The sequence below is a fragment of the Ovis canadensis genome, chromosome 3 (assembly GCF_042477335.2).
Source record: "Ovis canadensis isolate MfBH-ARS-UI-01 breed Bighorn chromosome 3, ARS-UI_OviCan_v2, whole genome shotgun sequence".
NCBI classification, from domain to species: domain Eukaryota; kingdom Metazoa; phylum Chordata; class Mammalia; order Artiodactyla; family Bovidae; genus Ovis; species Ovis canadensis.
In genome coordinates, this window is record NC_091247.1 from 58,825,247 (window position 1) to 58,846,155 (window position 20,909).

Sequence of the window (20,909 nt, forward strand, 5' to 3'; positions counted from 1 at the left end):
GAAAATTAGATATAAAGAATTTTTAACTAATAAGAGGTGGTTAACAAGAATCTTCACTGGATTCGATCCCTGGGTTGAGAAGATCCCCTGGAAGAGGGTATGGCAACCACTCCAGTATTCTTGCCTGGAGATCCCCATGGACAGAGGAGCCTGGTGGGTTAGTCCCTGGGGTCGCAAAGAGTTGGACACAACTGAGTGACTAAGCACAACTAAAAGAGGTATAAAAAAACTGAGGCAGGGACAGGCAAGTTTCAGTTTAGTTTAGGCTTTGTGGAGGAAGAGGCACAGTCAAGGATATTACGTAGCTGCTTATAAAACAACACAGAAAACAAATTTCCACCATCTTTGTAATAACTGAGTACAAGCTTTGCTAATAAAGTTCTTTAATGAGAAGAATAGGATCCACTGCTTTGGGATAACATTCTGCTACTTTGGGGTTCAAATGTGAAAATCGTCCTTAGACGGAGGGATGTGCAAATACAAGAGGGCTGGATTTAACCTGCAGGCTTAAGTTTGCCCACCCTTGCTCCCTGAGGGAGGAAGAAGGTAGGAGGGACTGAAAAACTGAAGAGGGGCTCCTGTGACCCAGGTTCAGACCTCTGCAGAAAGAACATAAATGCCCACAGTCTTTCAGTAACAAAGAAATATGTCAGGGTGCATGGGCTGCCGCTAGATCACACACACAAAGTCAGGGAGCTGCTACCACGAAAAACGCAAAGCTGGGAAAAGGAAAAGTCCCTCCAGCTCCCAGTTTATGGTGTCCCTCCAGCGCCGTCTACTGGCAGAGACTAACAAGACAGCTGGCAAAGGGTCAGTTTTCAAAGAGCAAAGATGCTTGGAGCTAAGAGGCAGTCATCTGATACGGGCACAAGAGATAGTAATAGTGTTACACATAGTTTTTTCCCCAATCTGTTTCTTACCTTTAAAAATATTTTTTTGTTGTTGTTGTTTCAAAGGTAAGGACTTCCATGGTGGTCCAGTGGCTAAGACTCCTTGCTCCCAATGCAAGGGGCCTGGGTTTGATCCTTGATTTGGAACTAGATCCCACCTGCCACAAGTAAGAGTTCTTAGATACAACTAAAGACCCCACATGCCACAGCAAAGATCAGAGATCCCAAGTGGTGCAACTAAGACCAGGTGCAGCCAAATGTCAACTTAAAAAAGCATAATGTCAGAGTTGCAGGTTAAGTTTTATTTGGGGCAAAATGAGGATTGCAGCCCGGGAGACAGCATCTCAGATAGCTCCGAGAAACTGCTCCAAAGAGGCAGGAAGAAAAGGTGAGTATATATATGATTTTTGCTGAAGGGGGAATACATGCAATCAAGCACATATTTTTCCAGAATGTTTCTACTAGTCTCATGAAGCTTTTGCTAGTCAAGAGAAACAGTCATCACCATGAAGGATTTAAGTCCTTTTCTAGATATGGAAAGATGCAAGATTCGGCTCCTGATAATATCTAACTATCTGAAGACCTATCCTGGTAGTTTCCCCACCCCTACACCAGCACAGAGTGCCTCATTTCTGCTCTCCACCCTGAACTCCTTTCAGAGAGTGTTCAAGGTCAGCAGCTGCAGCAAAACAGGATTTACTTCTTATAGAGGTAGATGGCAAGTGCCCATGGCAAGTGTCAATTTGTAGTTGACACAAATAAATAAAAATTAAAAAAAAAAGATTGATCTGTTAAAAACAACAACAACAACAAACCAGTGACCCAAAAGATAATCTTTCAAGCTTAAGGAAATGGAGTCAGAAGAAACTCTGGCAAGAGGATTCATTTTTACTTCCTTCTCTGGAAGAAAATGGTATTTGGATCCTTTTTTACTTTTAATGATAGACTAGGATTAGTTAATTCTAGCACCCTGATCACTAAAGAATAAATATTTTGATTAGAAACTTAAAGTTGATATAAGGAGTACATCCTTCAGCATTGATTTCTTAAAATCTATATTCTTAACATAGTATACCAGTCTTTCAAAAGTTTATTCCAACCCACTTCTTTTGTACTCTAAAACATCTTCATTATGTTGTTTGATGAGATAGATCCACAAGAAAACAGAGGTGCCCGAGGTCGATCCAACTTTCAGCCAATCAGGTCTGCCATGTGGAGACTCCCAGATGTAGACCTTGCTGACTCAGGTGCCTCGCTGGGTCTCAGCTTTGAGACAGGGACACAGCAGCATGGATGGTATCATCTTGCTGGCTTACATCTATATCTTGAAACCAACTGGGTTTTATATTTGATATATTTGAAAAGAGTCAGAGGTGGGGATCTAATTTTATATTCTTTGAAGTGTTGTTGCAGGAATGGGACCTCTTCTAGGGCCTGAGGTTGGGCTCTTGAATAACACTCAGAAATGAATTGTCTGAGCTGACAAAGCAAGAGACTTTATTGGGAAGGGGCACCTGGCTGGTGAGCAGGAAGGTCAGGAAACCCAGGAGGACTGCTCTGCCACATGCTTCACAGTCTCGGGCTTCTGCGGTGATGGGATGAGTTTCTGAATTGTCTCTGGCCAATCACTTCCTCAGGGGACTTCCTGGTAGCATGTGGTTCACTCAACCAAGATGGAATCCAGAGAGAAGGATCCTCTGGAGGGAGGATGGTAAAATACATGGACTGGAGTCTCCTCTGTCCTCTGACCTTTCCCGAGTTCTTCTGGTTGGTGGTAGCTTGTTCCAGGTTTCTTACTGGGACCTCCTGTTATAAAACAGCTCACGTAAGTGACTGCTATCTTGCCTGACCAGGGATGGCTGTTTCAGTTAGTGTCTCCTCTAACAGTATGGCCAATGAATTGCTTCAATACCATGTAATCCAGTCTTTCCAATGGATCCAAATCATTTAATATCCAGGCCTCAAATCCCCAGCATCAGTAACAACCGCCAAGGATAGCTTCATCCCACAAGTCCCACTCTTGGGCGCTGTGTTTGCCAGGATGCTTCTTCTCTCTACTGGACCGTCTCCTCTCCTTCCTGATGTCCCAGTCGTGGGTGCTCTTCTTTCTGTGTTTGGACTTCTCTGTGCTGCCTGGCTCCACCTTGGCCTTCCTCCTGTTCTCTTTGTAGGAATCTCCATCCTTGTGGTTCTTCCTCTTCCACTCTGCCTGCTCCTCGCCACCGAGTCCTCCTCCTTCCTTTTCCCTGGATCTTCTCTTCCAGCCTTTGTTTTGATCTCTGTTTTGATGGATGCTGGTGAGGTACTCTGAGATGCAGCTAGACTCATCTTTGTGTTGTGTGGCGTGGGGACCAGTGGTCATTCCTTGTACAGGAGGCCTTGGAAACCACCAGTTATTGAAAAAATGGTCATGTTTTTTCTGACAGTGACTTACAGGTTCCAGTCTTGGTCTCAAGTGATGACTACTGGACAGTGAGGACGAGTGGCTCTCCACTGTTTTTGGCCTTTTGTAGGAACCACAGGACTTGTGGGGCTGCCTGAAGGGGAAGCCCTGCTCCAGAACTGGAGGTCTGGGTGCTGTGTGGTCATTTTCTCTGTATGCAGAGTCTTCTGTCCCCCTTCTAAAGCAAACCTCTGGCTTTAATCCTCTGGCTCTCTGCTTTCTGATGTAATCCTGAAGTTCATGTTGAAAAGAGTCACAAGTCTTAGAATTTTCCATTATACTGACTATGGATGAATCTCTGCCAAGGAAGATGAAGAAAAACTTTCCGTTAATTGTTTTGCTACAAATGTATGCTTTTTCTTTGAAAAGATCAGGTTGTCAAATTTCTAGTGGAGATAATATTATTTTAATCATGTACTATAAATACCATGTAGCTATTGGTTTTGAAAATATATGTATATTGAAAATATTTATTATATATATATATAGAAAATGTTGATTTAAAAAATATATGTAGCTGTCAATACCATGTAGCTCTTGATTTCCAGACAAACACCCCAATCAAAAAATGAGCAGAAGAACTTAATGGACATTTCTCCAAAGAAGACATCACACTGGTCAGAACGACCATCATTTAAAAGTTTATGGATAACAAATGCTGGAGAGGGTGTGAAGAAAAGGAAATCCTCTGACACTGTTGGTGAGAGTGTAGTTGATGCAGCCACTAGGCAATGCAGTATGGAGGGTCCTCAGAAAACTAAATGTAGAATTACCATATGATCCAGTAATCCCACTCCTGGTCATATAGTGGACAAAACTGTCATTCAAAAAGATGCAGGTATCCCTATGTTCATAGCAGCACTATTTGCAATAGCCAAGACATGGAAACAACTTAACTGTCCATCAGCAGATGAGTGGAAAAAGAAGCTGTCTACATATATACAATGAAACACTGCTCATCTATTAAAAAGAACAACATTATGCCATTTGCAGCAATATAGATGCAGCTAGAAACTATCATAGTAAGTGAAGTAAGTCATGAAAGAGACAAATACTGTATGACATCACTTATATGTGAAATCTAAAATATGGCACAAATGAACCTAGGTACAAAACAGAAATGGACCTACAGACATAGAGATCAGACTTGTGGTTGCCAAGGCGAGGTGGGGAGGGAGAGGGATGGACTGGGAGTTTGGGGTTGGTAGATGCAAACTATTACATTTAGAATGAATGACCAACAAACTCCTACTGAACAGCCTGAGGAACTATACCCAGTCTCCTGGGATAAACCATAATGGAAATGAGTATTAAAAAATGAAATGTATATATGTGTAAAACTGAGTCACTTTGCTGTATAGCAGAGACTGTCACAACATTGGCAATCACTTATACATCAATAAAAACACATGTGGTTTTGACATAGACTGAGAATCATAAAATATAATGGACTAAGAAAATGTGTCCTAAAACACTGTGTAAGTTTGAGGATCTGGGAATATATCATTAAAAAGATCACTTATTTATTCCTGGCTGTGCTGGGTCTTTGTTGCTGTACGGGCTTTCTCTAGTTGCAGCGAGCAGGGGCTACTATTCGCTGTGGTGCATGGGCTTCTCACCGCAGTGGCTTCTCTTGTTGTGGAGCGAGGGCTCTCGGGTGCTTGAGCTTTATAATGGAGGCACCTGGGCTCAGTATTTGCAGCTCCCGGGCTCTAGAGCACAGGCTCAGTAGTTGTGGTACACAGGCTTAGTTGCTCTGAGGCATGTGGGACCTTCTCAGACCAGGGATTGAACCCATATCTCCTGCATTGACAGGTGGATATGTCAATATCCACTGAGCCCCCAGGGAAGCCCTGGGAATATATAGAAAGTCAAGTCATTTTAAGAAAGCAGAGAGAACATCGGGCAAACAAATTATTCATAAATTCTACAAAAACAGAACTGGCTAGTCCTTGTGTTATGTGCCAAGAAAGAAATAAAAAAGATCCTCAAACATTTTCTCTCTCACACACACACACGTGTGTTTTAATCTCATAGGTGGGGTAAAAGAACAGAGAAAGATTCTACTTATTGTGATAAAGTCTAGACCTATTCTTCTTCTTCTTCTTTTTTTAACAAATGAGAAACTGAGTTAGAGTTTAAATAACTTACTTAAGGTCACACAGCCAGAAAGTGGAAGAGCCAAAAACTGAACCGAGGCAGAGGATCCAGAGCCTGCTCACTTCACTACTCTAATATTGGTACCAACCTTCTAGGTGTTATGAGGACTGGAAGAGTGATGGGTGCAGAGACACTGGTCAGTGCCCATCAGCTATTAATATTCTCATTAGGAAGCTGGAATGATGGCTAGCAGCATTTGATGTGTGACTGGTGGTCTATTCTGAGAACTTTTTCTCTGTTTTATGTTAGTGTTTTGTCTTTCTAGTTAATTAAAATAAACACCTATTTGTGCTAAAAGTTAAAAAAAAAAAAAGTCACAGCAGCAATATACACTGTAAAATCAAATAGTGGATTTCGGGCTTCCCAGGTGGCTCAGTGGTAAAGAATCGATCCCTGGTCTGGGAAGACTCCACATGCCTCAGGGTAACTAAGGGCAACTGAACCTGTGTGCTACAACTACTAAACTGGAGCTCTAGAGCCCGTGCTCTGCAACAAGAGAAGCCACTGCAAATGAGGTGCCGGCGCACTGCAGCAAAGTGCAGCCCCCACTTACCGCAAGCAGAGAAAGCCCGAGAACAGCAATGCAGACTCCTGGCAGTATAAATAAAAATGAATAAAATTCCTTTAAAAAAAAAACCTGAGCTGATTTCTCTCTCCAGAGGTAACTACTGGACATATTACTATTTTGGGGTGTCCATGGACTGAGGCTCGCCAGACTCCTCTGTCCATGAGATTTCCCAGGCAAGAATACTGGAGTGGGTTGCCATTTTCTTCTTCAGGAGATCTTCTCAACTCAGGGGTTGAACCTGGGTCTCCCACATTGCAGGCAGATTCTTCACTGTCTGAGCCACCAGGAATGCTCTATATTACTGTGTTCCTGAGGGCTAAAACTCTGATCAAACAGGCGGGAGGTCAGACTGTGCATTCTGGTTTGCAACTCAGCTTTTCTTCCCAAACAATGTATTCGGACTCATTTTCTACTTCAGTGCACAAAATTTGTACCTTATCTTTATGGAATCTTCTTGGGGTGACAGAACAGACATGGACCATGATTCTTTAAAAAGACAAACAGGGATTTCCCTGGTGGTCCAGTGGTTAAGAACCTGCCTTCCAAAGCAGGTTTGATTCCTGGTGGTGGAACTATGATCGCACATGCCAAGCAGCAACTAAGCCCACACCCTACAACTAGAGAGCCCTCCAGCAGCAACTAGAGAGAAGCCTGTGCACAGCAAGACCCAGCAAGGCTAATATATATATATATATATATATATATATATGCACTTATGCTAAAATATATATACATATATATATATATATGTATGCTACTGCTAAGTCACTTCAGTCGTGTCCAACTCTGTACGACCCCATAGACGGCAGCCCACCAGGCTCCCCCGTCCCTGGGATTCTCCAGGCAGGAGTACTGGAGTAGGGTGCCATTTCCTTCTCCAATTCATGAAAGTGAAAAGTGAAAGTGAAGTTGCTCGGTCGTGTCCAACCCTCAGCGACCCCATGGATTGCAGCCTACCAGGCTCCTCCATCCATGGGATTTTCCAGGCAGGAGTACTGGAGTGGGGTGCCAATGCCTTCTCCGATATATACATATATATATATACATATATATATACACATATATATGTATATATATACATATATATAATTCACTTAAAAAAAATCAGATCCCTGAAAATTTAGGTCCTCCTAATTTTTAGCTATGGTCAACAAAGTAGCAGTATTTTGCAGACACTGACTGAGTGACCTGGGTCTGTGGGGCACTGTAGGGTGCTGCCAAGCTGTGCTAGTGGTAAAGAATCTGCCTGCCCATGCAGGAGATGTAAGAGACTGCAGGTTCAATCCCTTTGCCAGGAAGATCCCCTGGAGAAGGGCATGGCAACCCACTCCAGTATTCTTGCCTGGAGAATCCCATGGACAGAGGAGCCTGGCAGGCTACGGTCCCTAGGGTCGCACAGAGTCGGACATGACTGAGCAGCAGCAGCAGTAGGGTGCTGGCCCAGAGGTGGGCTGCCAGGCTAAGGAAGTTCCTCCTTGGGAAGGAACTGCTCCTGAAACATTCTTGGTCAGGAAGAAAACTTCCTCCCCTAAATAGAACCTGAGAGGGGTTTGAATTTGTAGGAGAGGGCTTCAGTTTTTTTTTGTGGGGGGGCGTGGTTCAAACTGATTCTGGATTCTGGTGAGGTGATTTCAGAGAGGCATCCAGTCATTTCCTCACTGTGGAAGGATGAAAGTGAAAGTGTTGGTCGCTCAGTTATTTCCAACTCTGCAGTTCCAGGGACTGCAGCCCTCCAGGCTCTTCTGTTTATGGGATTCTCCAGGCAAGAATACTGGAGTGGGTTGCCATGCCCTTCTCCAGGGGACCTACCCAACCCAGAGATTGAATCGAGATCTCCTGCATTGTAGGAAATTGTAGAAACCCAAGTTGCCTGCATTCTTTACTGCCTGAGCCACAAGGAGGGTGGAATGCAAAGTCCCTGAAAGGATTCACTCCCCCCACCCCCACACACACACCCCCAGGGCACAGGTGTGATATGAGAGCCTTCAGGCAGGTTACAGCTCTGGGCTGGTGTGGATCTGGAGTCGGGCTGCCACTTAATCATGCTGTTGACTTATGTCAATAGCGAAGGACAAGGAAGCCTGGCGAGCTGCAGTCTATGGGGTCACAAAACAGTCAGATGACTTAGCGACTAAACCGTCACCCACCACACCCCCTAAATATGCAACATAAACAGACTTAACAAGCAATGGTAAGAGAGGGGTGTGGTCCAGACCTGTCCACTGGGAGGTGAGTGGGAGGGGACAGGGCTGGGGAAAGCAGGCCCTGCTTACATAGGGCTTGGATATAGTCATACACAGAAAATGTGTGCACTGTGACATCTGCCAAGCCTGGCCTAGTTTACCTACTACATACCCCTGGAAGCTACCTAGAGTCCTTCTTCCTGGCTACCACCTACCCAGTCTAACCCTGGTCTCTTCACCAGTGCCGCATATGAGCCTCCATCCCTTTTCACCCACCCCTGAATCCTTCTCCAGGAAAAAGCAGCCAGAGAAATCTTTTTAAAGTCAATCTGATTACAGCCAGCACTCTCTGCTGTGCTCCGTATCTATGAATGTGAAATCACGAATACCAGAGCCAGACTGTATTCATAGCCTGAGTCACATTCATTATATAAGAGACCTGAGCATGGGGGCAGGGGCATCCTGGGCCCAATTCCCACAGACCAGAGGACAACTGGATGTCTCCTCCAGTCAAGGCCCTCTGTTTCTTACTGCTCTAAAATTGTCCTTTGTCCCATGGCTCAGCTGGTAAAGAACCTGCCTGCCCATGCAGGAGATGTGAGAGACACGGTTGGATCCCTGGGTCAGGAAGGTCCCCTGGAGAAGAAAGTGGCAACTCACTCCAGAATTCTTGCCTGGAAAACTCCACGGACAGAGGAGCCTGGTGGGCTACAGTCCATGGGGTCACAAAGAGTCACTCAGGACTGACAGAGCGAGCATGCACGCGCACGCGCACGCACACACGCACACAGGCACACACACACACACACACACACATCCCCAGGCCACCCACGTCTGACTTCTACCTACTCCTCAGTCTCAAGTACCAGCTGCAACTGCTGCCTGCCTTTCCCTTTCTGCACCCCACCCCCACAGCCTTTATAGAATCTATACTCCGTCTGGTCTCTTCCCCCAGCCCCCATCGGCTTCTCCCTTTCTTCATGGTCTGCTAGGTTATCCCTTTCCAGCCTACTTCTCTGCCTCATCTCTGGTCCTCTGGCTTTGTTTTTAGTTGGGATGCTCTATATTAAGATAAACTTGGCTATACCATAGAGTAGGAAGCAAAATTTGTTAAATAAATAATAATAATACCACATCTGGTTAAAACCAAGCCCTCGAAGACATTTCCTTCTGCTCAGAGCTCACATCATTTCCTCTCCCCTCCCATTGCTCTCACCCTCAGAGTTGGAGATTCCAGTCCACTTTTCTCCCAGGGAACTTGTAGGGAGTTTGGGGAGTTCGAATTGCCTCCAGGCTCTCCATCTCCCTCCACTCCTATCCTTCCTTCCATGGTTCAGACCAGAACCCTAGGGGACATTTGCTGCTCCCTACCTCACCAGGCAGCACCTTTACAAGTCCTGCTTGCTCTGCAGGATTGGGGACTTCCTCGGTAGTTCAGTGGTTAAGGCTCCCCTGCTTCTAATGCTGGGGGCCTGGGTTCGATCCCTGGTCAGGGAACTAAGATCACACATGCCTGAGGTGCCCCTTGGAGCCACACACACACAAAAAGCATCCAGGAGGGGAGCATTTCTTTGCATGGAAGCTGCTCCTGTAGGGGGCGGGACCACATTTCGGCTGTATCACAGCTTTGTTGATGTTGTCTTAAACAATAGTCTTTATGTTTACACAAAGCAGTACAAAATGAGGCGGTTCCTCAAAGGGTGACTTGGAGGTAGAAAATCCATCCTGAGCATCAAAGTGTTAGTTGCTAAGTCATGCCTGACTCTTTGCGACCCTATGGACTGTAGCCCACTAGGCTCCTCTGTCCATGGGATTTTCCAGGCAAGAATACTAGAGTGTCCCTTCTTAATTGGCCTTCTAGCTTCTGCTTGATGAGTCTGTTTCCAAACCAGCAGCCAGAATAATTACCTTTGTTTGTCTAAACTTATTATTTTTTAAATTATGAAAATATGATTGCTATATCCTTCTACATCTCTGTATATTATCTTAATTTTTGAGAGTTTGATATTGAAACTCCAACTAAAAACCTTATCTACTTAAAAAAAATTGTAAACTATATGGAACCTTGTTCTGTATTTTCTAAGTCTCCTGCAAATGTGTTATCTTGCAGAATACTTGCAAAATAATTCTTTGAATGTATGTAATCCTGGTCAAACCATCACTCCTCTGCCTAAAATCCTGTGGGTATGCTTCTTTCCTAAGTGATAAAGTGATAAAAGTGAAGTCACTCAGTCCCGTCCGACTCTTTGTGACCCCATGGACTGTAGCCTACCAGGCTCCTCCGTCCATGGGATTTTCCAGGCAATAGTACTGGAGTGGGTTGCCATTTCCTTCTCCAGGGGATCTTCCCAACCCAGGGATTGAACCCAGGTCTCCTACATTGCAGACAGATCCACTGAAGTGAAGTGAAGTCGCTCAGTTGTGTCCGACTCTTTGCGATCCCATGGACTGTAGCCTTCCAGGCTCCTCTGTCCATGGGATTTTCCAGGCAATAGTACTGAAGTGGATTGCCATCTCCTTCTCCAGGGGATCTTCCCGACCCAGGGATCAAACCCAGGTCTCCCGCACTGTAGACAGATGCTTTACTGTCTGAACCACCAGGGAGCCCAAACCCCCAAGGGTGCCTACAAAGCCCAGCCACTATTGGTCGTCTTACTTATCTGAAGTTTCTGGTTTCTTTCTGACAACCCTCCCCTTGTTCCTCCTTTCTAGCCTTCGTTCTCCCTGCCAGAGAAGATGCATGGGCACCCTCTAGGTCAAGCTCCTGGACTATGGATCCTAGGAGAAGTCATGTCCAACTCTTTGAGCGACTTCACTTCTTCACCCTCCAATGGAAACCCCTCACCAAGGGCATTTCCTGGCCATCCAGTAGTCGAGCTTACGTGCTCCCACTGCAGGGGGTGCGGGTTGGATCCCTTGTTCGGGAACCAAGATCCCACATACAGTGCAAAGTGGCCAAAAAGTAAAAAAAACCAACCCTTTTTAAAATTAAAAAGGGTTTCCCTAGTAGCACAGTGGATGAGAATCTGCTTGCCAATGCAGGGGACAGAGTTCCATCCCTGGTCCAGGAAAATTTTGCATACCATGGAGCAGCTAAGGCTGAAAGCAACAACCACTGAGCCCTAGAGTCTGTGCTCTGCAATGAGAGAAGTCCCCCAAACGAGAAGCCCATGAACTGCAGGAAGGGTAGCCCCTCCTCACCACAACTAAAGAAAGCCTGGGCAGAGTAACGAAGACCCAGTGCAGCTACCAACAACAAAAATTTGAAAAGAAAAAAATACTTCAGCAAGCAGAGATTCCTCATTCGCTGCTGTCTCATATCAAATTTTGCTGACCTAAGTGCGTGCATGCTCAGTTGTGTCCAACTTTGAATTTTGTGACCACATAGACTGTTGCCCTCCAGGCTCCCCTATCTGTGGACTCTCCCAGGCAAGAATACTGGAGCAGGTTGCCATTTTCTCCTCCACGGGATTTTTCTGACCCAGTGATTGAAGCCACGTCTTTTGTCTCTCCTGCACTGGCAGGCAGATTCTTTACCACCATGCCACCTGGGCCAAGGTAGATGCCTAATCCCACACTTGCTGAATGAATATGGGAGTGAAGAAGGGCCTTGACTTCTCTCCACACTTCGCCCCCACAAGTCCAGGTGCCCTGAGAAGCCCAGATCCAAGGAGTCCTACCTGCCTCAGCCGTGCTTCCCACCCAGCATCCTCCAGTTTGCCTCTCAAGCCACCACCTCTTCCAGCTAGCATGCCCACAGCCATCAAACAGGAGTGCAAAAAAAAAAAAAAGAAAAAGCAACACATTTGGCTCACCTTTTACCTGGAGTCACCACCATGCATGCACTAGTTTACTGAGAGAAATTTCCACGGGTAGAACCCTTAATTCTCGAGCCTACAAGTCTTTGGGGTCATGTAAGTAGACCTGTGGGCCTACAGAGAGCAGAATTTTGCCTGCCTAGTACCTCAAAAGGAAAGAAGGAAGGAAGGGAGGGAGGCAGGAAGGGATTCCTAGCCAGGGGTAGGTTTTACTCAGCTCCAAGAGAAGAATCTCAGCTTCTTCGCAGCTCAAACTTCTCTGCCAGATCCCCTAGGAGCAGGGAAGCTGGGAAGCAGGAAGCCACGCCTCTTCGTCTGGGGATTTCAGGTTTTAGAATCTTACCATTTCACAGCTTCAGGCTATTAGGAGAAAGAAATCCAATCATAGCATTTAAGGTGATTTAGGAACACTTAGGGCTTCCCTTGTGGGAAAGAATCTGCCTGCAGTGTGGGAGACCTGAGTTTGATCCTTGGTTTGAGAGTATCCCCTGGAGAAGGGAAAGGCTACCCATTCCAGTATTCTGGCCTGAACAATTCTATGGACTGTATAGTCCCTGGGGTTGCAAAGAGTTGGACAGGACTTTCACTTTTTCTTTCTTTCAGGAACACTTAAGCTCATCAACTTGGGACACAGTCTCAAATCTAAACCTTATTATTCTATCCTGTTTGAAGAGTTTAGTTTGAAATATTTTAAAAATAAAGCAAGCCATTCTCAAATCATAAAATATAGCATACAAACAGAAATGTGCACCATCAAAAACCTACAGCATGATGATTACAAAGGAGAAGTTTATTAAACTACAGTTTTAGTTGGTAAATAAAACACTGCCATGCCCTGGCTCCTTTCTTAATCTTAACTCCCCAACTGTGTGATTTTTATGGTCACCCCATCCTTGCTCTTTATAGCTTATCACTCAAGTATAAATCTCAAGCTATGATAGTTTTACTTTTTCTTGGTTATAACTTTATATAAATGGAATCATATCACAGACAGTTCTTTTGTTCTGAATTTCACCACAGTGCACTCATTTTCATGGCGGTATGGAATTCCATTCTATGAAAAAAATATACATACGTACATACACAACCACAGTTCATTTATCCATTCATGGCCATCATGAGGGTTTCCAGTCCAGGGCCATTTTTAAACAACACTGTCATGTATATTTTTACATAATCTCTAGATACACTTCAGCCTGCATTCCTGTCGGCTGTATACCCAGTAGAGGAATCTCTGCAGTTACAGTCTACACGGTGGGCACATTTAGTTTTATCAGACACAGTCCCACACTGTGGGACACTGTTTTTTATCAGACACTGTTTTTCAAGCCGTTCTTTCAAGAGGTTAAATCCTCCCAGAATCATTTGAGTGCTTCACATTCTTTCTAATACTTGGAATTGTCTGGCTCTAAATTCTGTATTAAATTGCAACAATTAGAACCAATAGTATTTCCATGTTCACAATGATACTGAGTACCTTTCCTAATATCTATTGACCTCTTGGATTTTCGACCTCTTGGATTTTCTCGAGTTCTCTGCTGGGTCTGTGTGTATGAGATCTCCTACTCTGTGCCTGGCATCTTCATTCTCTTGGAAGTATCTTTTGATGGACAGAAGTTCTTAATTGTAATGTTGTTAAAGTTAATAATTAAACAGCACTTTTTTGTGTCATATTTAAGATGTAATTTCCTAACCTTAGACCAGAGTTTCTCTACCTCAGCACTACTGACATTTGAGTTTAGGTAACTTTTTGATGTACACGTTGTCCTGTGCATTATACAACGTTGGACAGCATTCCTGTTCTTTACCAGCTAGATGACAATAGCAACATCTACCCCAAGTTTTTCAAATTAATTAATCTTTGGCTATCTGAATTGCAGCACATGGATCTTCATTGGGTGTTCGTTGTGACATGCGGGATCTTTAAGCTTGGCCTCGAGTACACTGGTGTTTCCCTGGTGGCTCAGTGGTAAAGAACCTGCCTGCCAATGCAGGAGATGCAAGAGATATAAAATGTGTTGGCAAGATCCCCTGGAGTAGGAAATGGCAACCCACTCCAGCACTCTTGCCTGGAAAATTCCATGGATAGAGGAGCCTGGCAGGTTGCAGATCACAGAGTCACAAGGAGTTGGACACAACTGAACAATTGAGCACACACACCAAATCAAATCCCAGACACAGAGTTTTGGTAAGGTAAAGATAGTGTTATTGCTTTGACAGGCAAAGGGAGATACATCAGGCTTATGCTTTGAAAAATTATGTGCCAGAGAACTTGAAGGTTATTATAACACCAGGTCAAAGCTGGGGTCTCTGAGAATAGGGTGTGAGCAGGGCTTGTATCCCTTAATCTCATCTCAGGTGGGTGGTTTCCTAATCTTGATGTGTTTCTGTGGTTCCTTTAATCTTGCCTCAGGTGTTTTTTTGGCTGTTCCTCCCTTGATTATGGATTTCCCTGACTGAAATCACATTGATTATATTCTTTGCAGCCAAAGATGGAGAAGCTCTATACAGTCAACAAAAACAAGACCAGGAGCTGACTGTGGCTCAGATCATGAACTCCTTATTGCCAAATTCAGATTTAATTGAAGAAACTAGGGAAAACCACTAGACCATTCAGGTATGACCTAAATCAAATCCCTTATGATTATACAGTGGAAGTGAGAAATAGATTTAAGGGACTAGATCTGATAGAGTGCCTGATGAACCATGGATGGAGGTTCATGACACTGGGCAGGAGACAGGGAGCAAGACCATCCCCATGGAAAGAAATGCAAAAAAGCAAAATGGCTGTCTGGGGAGGCCTTACAAATAGCTGTGAAAAGAAGACAAGCAAAAAGCAAAGGAGAAAAGAAAACATATAAGCATCTGAATGCAGAGTTCCAAAGAAGAGCAAGGAGAGACAAGAAAGCCTTCTCAAGTGCAAAGTGATCAGTGCAAAGAAATAGAGGAAAACAACAGAATGGGAAAGACTAGAAATCTCTTCAAAAAAGTTAGAGATACCAAGGGAAAATTTCATGCAAAGATGGGGTCAATAAAGGACAGAAATGGTATGGACCTAACAGAAGCAGAAAATATTAAGAAGAGGTGGCAAGAATACACAGAAGAACTGTACAGAAAAGATCTTCACGACCCAGATAATCATGATGGTGTGATCACTCACCTAGAGCCAAACATCCTGGAATGAGAAGTCATGTGGGCCTTGGGAAGCATCACTATGAACAAAGCTAGTGGAGGTGATGGAATTCCAGTTGCTCTCTTTCAAATCCTAAAACATGATGCTGTGAAAGTATCATGCCAGCAAGTTTGAAAAACTCAGCAGTGGCCACAGGACTAGACTAGGTCAGTTTTCATTCCAATCCCAAAGAAAGGCAATGCCAAAGAATGCTCAAACTACTGCACAATTGCACTCGTCTCACATGCTAGTAAAGTAATGCTCAAAATTCTCCAAGCCAGGCTTCAGCAATATGTGAACCGTGAACTTCCAGATGTTCAAGCTGGTTTTAGAAAAGGCAGCAGAACCAGAGATAATTTGCCAACATCCACTGGATCATCGAAAAAGCAAGAGAGTTCCAGAAAAAAACATCTATTTCTGCTTTATTGACTATACCAAAGCCTTTGTGTGGATCACAATAAACCGTGAAAAATTCTGAAAGAGATGGGAATCCCAGACCACCTGACCTGCCTCTTGAGAAACCTGTATGCAGGTGAGGAAGCAACAGTTAGAACTGGACATGGAACAACAGACTGGTTCCAAATAAGAAAAGGACTATGTCAAGCCTGTATATTGTCACCCTGCTTATTTAACTTCTATGCAGAGTACATCATGAGAAACGCTGGACTGGAAGAAGCACAAGCTGGAATCAAGATTGCTGGGAGAAATATCAATAACCTCAGAGAGGCAGATGATACCACTCTTATGGCAGAAAGTGAAGAGGAACTAAAAAGCCTCTTGATGAAATTGAAAGAGGAGAGTGAACAAGTTGGCTTAAAGCTCAACATTCAGAAAACGAAGATCATGGCATCTGGTCCCATCACATCCTGGGAAATAGATGGGGAAACAGTGTCAGACTTTATTTTCTTGGGCTCCAAAATCACTGCAGATGGTGACTGCAGCCATGAAATTAAAAGACGCTTACTCCTTGGAAGGAAAGTTTTCCTTTCCTGATTTCCTTTAGGATTGATTCGTTGGATCTCCTTGGAGTCCAAAGGACTCTCAAGAGTCTTCTTCAACACCACAATTGATGCTTCAAAAGCATCAATTTTTCGGTGCTTAGCTTTCTTTATGGTCTAATTCTCACATCTATACATGACTACTGGAAAAACCATAGCTTTGAGTAGATGGACCTTTGTCGGCAAAGTAATGTCTCTTCTTTTTAACACGCTGTCTAGGTTTGTCTGAACTAGGTTTGTCATAGCTTTTCTTCCAAGGAGCAAGCGTCTTTTAATTTATCTACGTTTCAAATCCACCTTTTGGAACTCAAGCAAGGCCGTGGAGGCTGGAGACTTGCCTACAAGAAATGGGGGATAGAAAGGCTCTCCAAACCTGGGAACTCTGCATGTTACAGAATTAGCTGAGAGACGAGGTGTTTAGGCAAATAATACAACTTTATTCAGAAAGCCAGCTGACTGAGAGGATGGCAGACTAATGTCTCAAATTAGCCATCTTACCCAGGTCTGGGTGCCAGTTTCACAGGTGGGCTGGGTCAGATTCTAACAAAGGCACTTTAACAGCCCAGTAGAGGGGCAGGATTCCCTGACACAGGCCATTATGTATGATTATAATAACAAAAGCAGCAAAAACAAAGGTTAAAGTCAAAGAAACAGATCCATCGGGGAGTCAGAAGTCAGAATTGGCTCTTCCCTGCTGCAGTTCCCCATTGTCAAGGTCCATTCCACAGTCTTGGAAAATGGGGGTGATGACTGTTCTAACTGCTTTATCAGATGGATCCGTCCAAGAGTGTCTGCTATCGGTGTTCCAGTTGTTGATATTTGTCTTCTTCTGTTCCTATTTGGAATGTGTCTACCCTGTAGACTTGGAAATATTGGACATATAAGCCAGGAGGCAGCATCTCATGTTAAGGAATTATGTGCTTTTCTATGTATGGGAAGATGCAAGAGTCAGGGCTCATTAAAATTATTTCCTTGATATGTACCTCAGCTGTCTGGGGCCTGTAATCCTGTATTTTCATACCCTGAATTTCCTCAGGGTTCACCATAGGTAGTGGCTGCAATCTGATGACTGCCTGGTGGCAGGTATTCTCCTTCTTCTGTTTTCTCAGGGCTCATCCACTCCCACTGGAGGGCTGAAATTGCTGATGATTGACAAGGCAGGAAGTATTCCATTTCTCAGATTCTCCCCTCTTGGCTGGAAATTTGATCAATATTTGGGAGACAGTTCATGATCAAATTTCGTCTCACGGTGCTGGGAGGCTCATCCCAGATTGGGTGAAAGCTCTTGATATGCCACTCCAGGTGCTAAATTTTGGATTAGACCCCAGGCGTAATGAAAGATCCTCTGTATCTTGTGCCTAATTACGACCAGCAGACATTTTCCCTTGTCGCTTCTTCCCATACCTAGAATGAAACTGTTGCATTTATTTTATGTTATATTTTTAGTCATTTAAGCTTTGTTGGAAGCCTGGTTACACACTGGGTATTACACGAGACAACAGTCTTATAAATTAGACCAGATCTAAGTGATGCGGCCAGTACCATTGACAAAGTGCAGCAGGGAGGCACGAAGCACAAACAGTTTGAAAACAAAGAACAAATTAAAACAATGATTAGTATAACTAGTTGAAATCCAGTTGCAATAGTCAAGCAACCAAAGGAGTCATAACTGATTTAATGAGCTATCCATAGTTTCATTGTCAAGGTGGTACACAACTTACACATGGCTTAACCTTTGAGACAGGCAAATGTTGCTTGCAGGATCAACCAGATAGAAAAAGATAAATGTTTCAATTCTTCTTACAAAGGTATAATTTACCAAATTATTGTAAGTCATAATTAGCTTAAGGGGGAGATTTTCCTTAGTCTTGGAAAACACAGATTTAAACCAGTAATTTTTTAGATAGAAGCCATAAAAATTATAACCATATTTACCAGTTCACTCAGTTCTATGTAACTAACTTCCCTGGACCACCAGGAAGTCCCTACCCACCACCGCCACCACCGCCCCCCCCCCCCCGCCGCCCCCAGTTTTAACAACCAAAACAAGTCTCCAGACATTGTCAAATATCTCCTGAGGAGCAATATTGGCCCAGACTGAAAACCATTGCCATAGATCATAAAGATATATTCTCACAGGATGTCTTGTAAAAAGCTTCATGGATACATGATTCAGTTGGAATTGATTTTTGTCCAAGCTCTGAGGCAGGCATTCTATGTCATTAGTTCTCCCTTGCAGATATCATATTTTTTCAACACCATTTATTAAAAAATCTATCTTCCTCACTGTTCTGTGGTGCTGCTTTTGTAACATTAAAAAACAAAATTCAACCGGGTAAACTGGAAGATCTAATTGGCTTTATTTGATAGTCTGGCAGTTATCCCTTCTAACAAATAGAAAAGAACGCTGAGGACCTGAACAAAATGGAAGGCTTTCATAGACAGAAGGAAGATGGGAAGAGGAAGTTAAGATTGGATTATTTTAGGCAAAGTCACCTCCCTTAGAGAAAGGCAGGGGGCTTTAGGCAGATTACATCGCAGGAGTTGATTGGGTAATTCTAGATTGATTGGTTTAAAATTCTACTCCTGGGAGGGGCCTAAACTAATCATAATGGGGCTTAGCCCAAGGGACTCAATTTTGGGCTTTGTTTGTTTGTTTGTTTCTTAACACTCTTATAAACAGCATTTATTCTACATAGTACTCTGAAGAAAGATATGTGCAGCCATTTGAATTCATTAATACGAATGCAAACGTTCTTTTTTGTCCTGAAATACTGAAAAGGCGAATGTATCTGGTAGAAACATAATCCTTAAGAGTTACCAATTAGAAAACAACACCTTTCAAAACAGATTTTTCTTTTCCTGGTAGAAAACAAAACAAAACTCTGGATTATGGGGAAGAAATTAAACAAAGTCTAATCAGTTGTTGAGGTGCCTTAACACAAAGTTTTGTCCCTTAAACCAACTTGTCCAAAGTAGTAAGTGGACTTCTCTGGTGGTGCAGTGATTAAGAATCTGCCAAGGCACAGGAGTTGATCAGTGATTCAGGAAGATTCCACATATGTCTCAGGGCAACTAAGCTTGGGAGTCAAAACTACAGAGCCTGAGTGACCTAAGAGTCCATGCTCTGAAACAAGAGAAGCCACAGCAAGGAGAAGCCCGCACACCACAACTCAAGCAAACCTGTGCATAGCAACAAAGACCCAGCACAGCCAAAATCAATCAATAAAATGAAAGGATTTTTAAAAACTTTTTAAAAAAAGCATGAAATGTTTGAAATCTAAATCTAAATAAACAGACATTACTGCCCGATTACTAACCCAGTTTCAACAACTTATGGTAACACTTTTGGTGTTCTTCCTGCAGAAATAATACCCGTTCTTGGCACCCTTATGGGGTACACGTGCAGGAGAGCTTCAATTGGAACTGTGATTTACAACCTCAAGTCCAACCTCTCACTACATGGGACCGTCCACAACACAACAAATACACTAAAACCGATTGGTTAAAAAAAAAAAGTGGGTGGAGGAGGCAGGAGCACATGACAGCCATTACGATGTCCTCCTGAAACCCTTTAGAATAGAGTAGATGTTATTAAAGGCTTCATAAATTTCACCTCTGACTTTAGCACCTGCTAACACAACTTTTCCAGAAACAAAAATAAGGAGAACAAGTCTCGGTTTGATCATTCTGTAGACTAAACCAGGAAATAACTCTGGCTCATAACTAGCAAACTGTTGGTGGCTGAGCACAAGGGCTTCTAACCTTATGGGGAACTTCACATCACAGCTCCCCACCATGTTCTGAATCTTGAAGTCTAAGAACTTAGCTGGAAAACCCAACTTCTGTATGATTCTGGCATATTTTCTTGATGCTAGTCTGGCCTGTTCTTCACTCTTGCCTCCTGTGCACACCATCTTCCCAGAACTGAATAACAGTGCAGTGGTCCGGGGCTCTCTTATTCTCATGATTACAGCAGCAAACCTCTTGGGATTGTATTCAGCATTTCGAGCAAGAAGGGCAATGCTCTTTAGGTCAAGTTTACAACCGAGATTCACTGTGCATACAATATTGTGCAGCTGTGGTACCAACTCAGCGATCTCTGAGGCTGGCATGGCAGGGGTCATGGGGGTCACGGGGGTTATGGGGGTCATGGGGGATGGATACAGGGGAGTGGTACCCAGCACGGGTGCGGTCGTAAGAGGCTCTGAGTCGAAGAGCTGCGGTGTCTGGTCCGAGGCCTCCTGGGTTGCCTGCTGGGACGTCTTCGAAAGCTGACCTGTTGCCACCGTCGCCTGCTGCTGCTCCTCCTCCAACGTAGACAGACTGTCGGTGCTCTGAACTGGCTGCGGAGTCAGTCCTGTGCCATAATGCATCATTGGACTGAAGACAGGGGTTCCAGGACTCATGGCACCTTGAGGGGAGGCCAGATACTGGTCAAACAGAGAGAGGCTATCATTCTGATCCATCATGTTCACTTTCTTCCTGGTGAACCAAAACCTTCAGACTGGAAATTGCCTAGGAAACTGTTCAGTCTTTTCCTAGAGGTAGTCTAGCACACTCTTCTCAGAGACTGACTTCTGTTACCGAAAGCTCAGCTCCTCTGTACATCTGTGTCGAATCAAATCCCGGAGACAAGAGTCTTGGGTGAAGTAGAAAAGAATAGCTCTACCACTT

The 20,909-nt window shown here is 43.9% G+C and overlaps 1 pseudogene; it reads right to left on the reverse strand.

The window, feature by feature from the left end:
• Positions 1–19,783: 19,783 nt before the first annotated feature.
• Positions 19,784–20,701, reverse strand: LOC138438104 (TATA-box-binding protein pseudogene; annotated as a pseudogene).
• Positions 20,702–20,909: the final 208 nt, after the last annotated feature.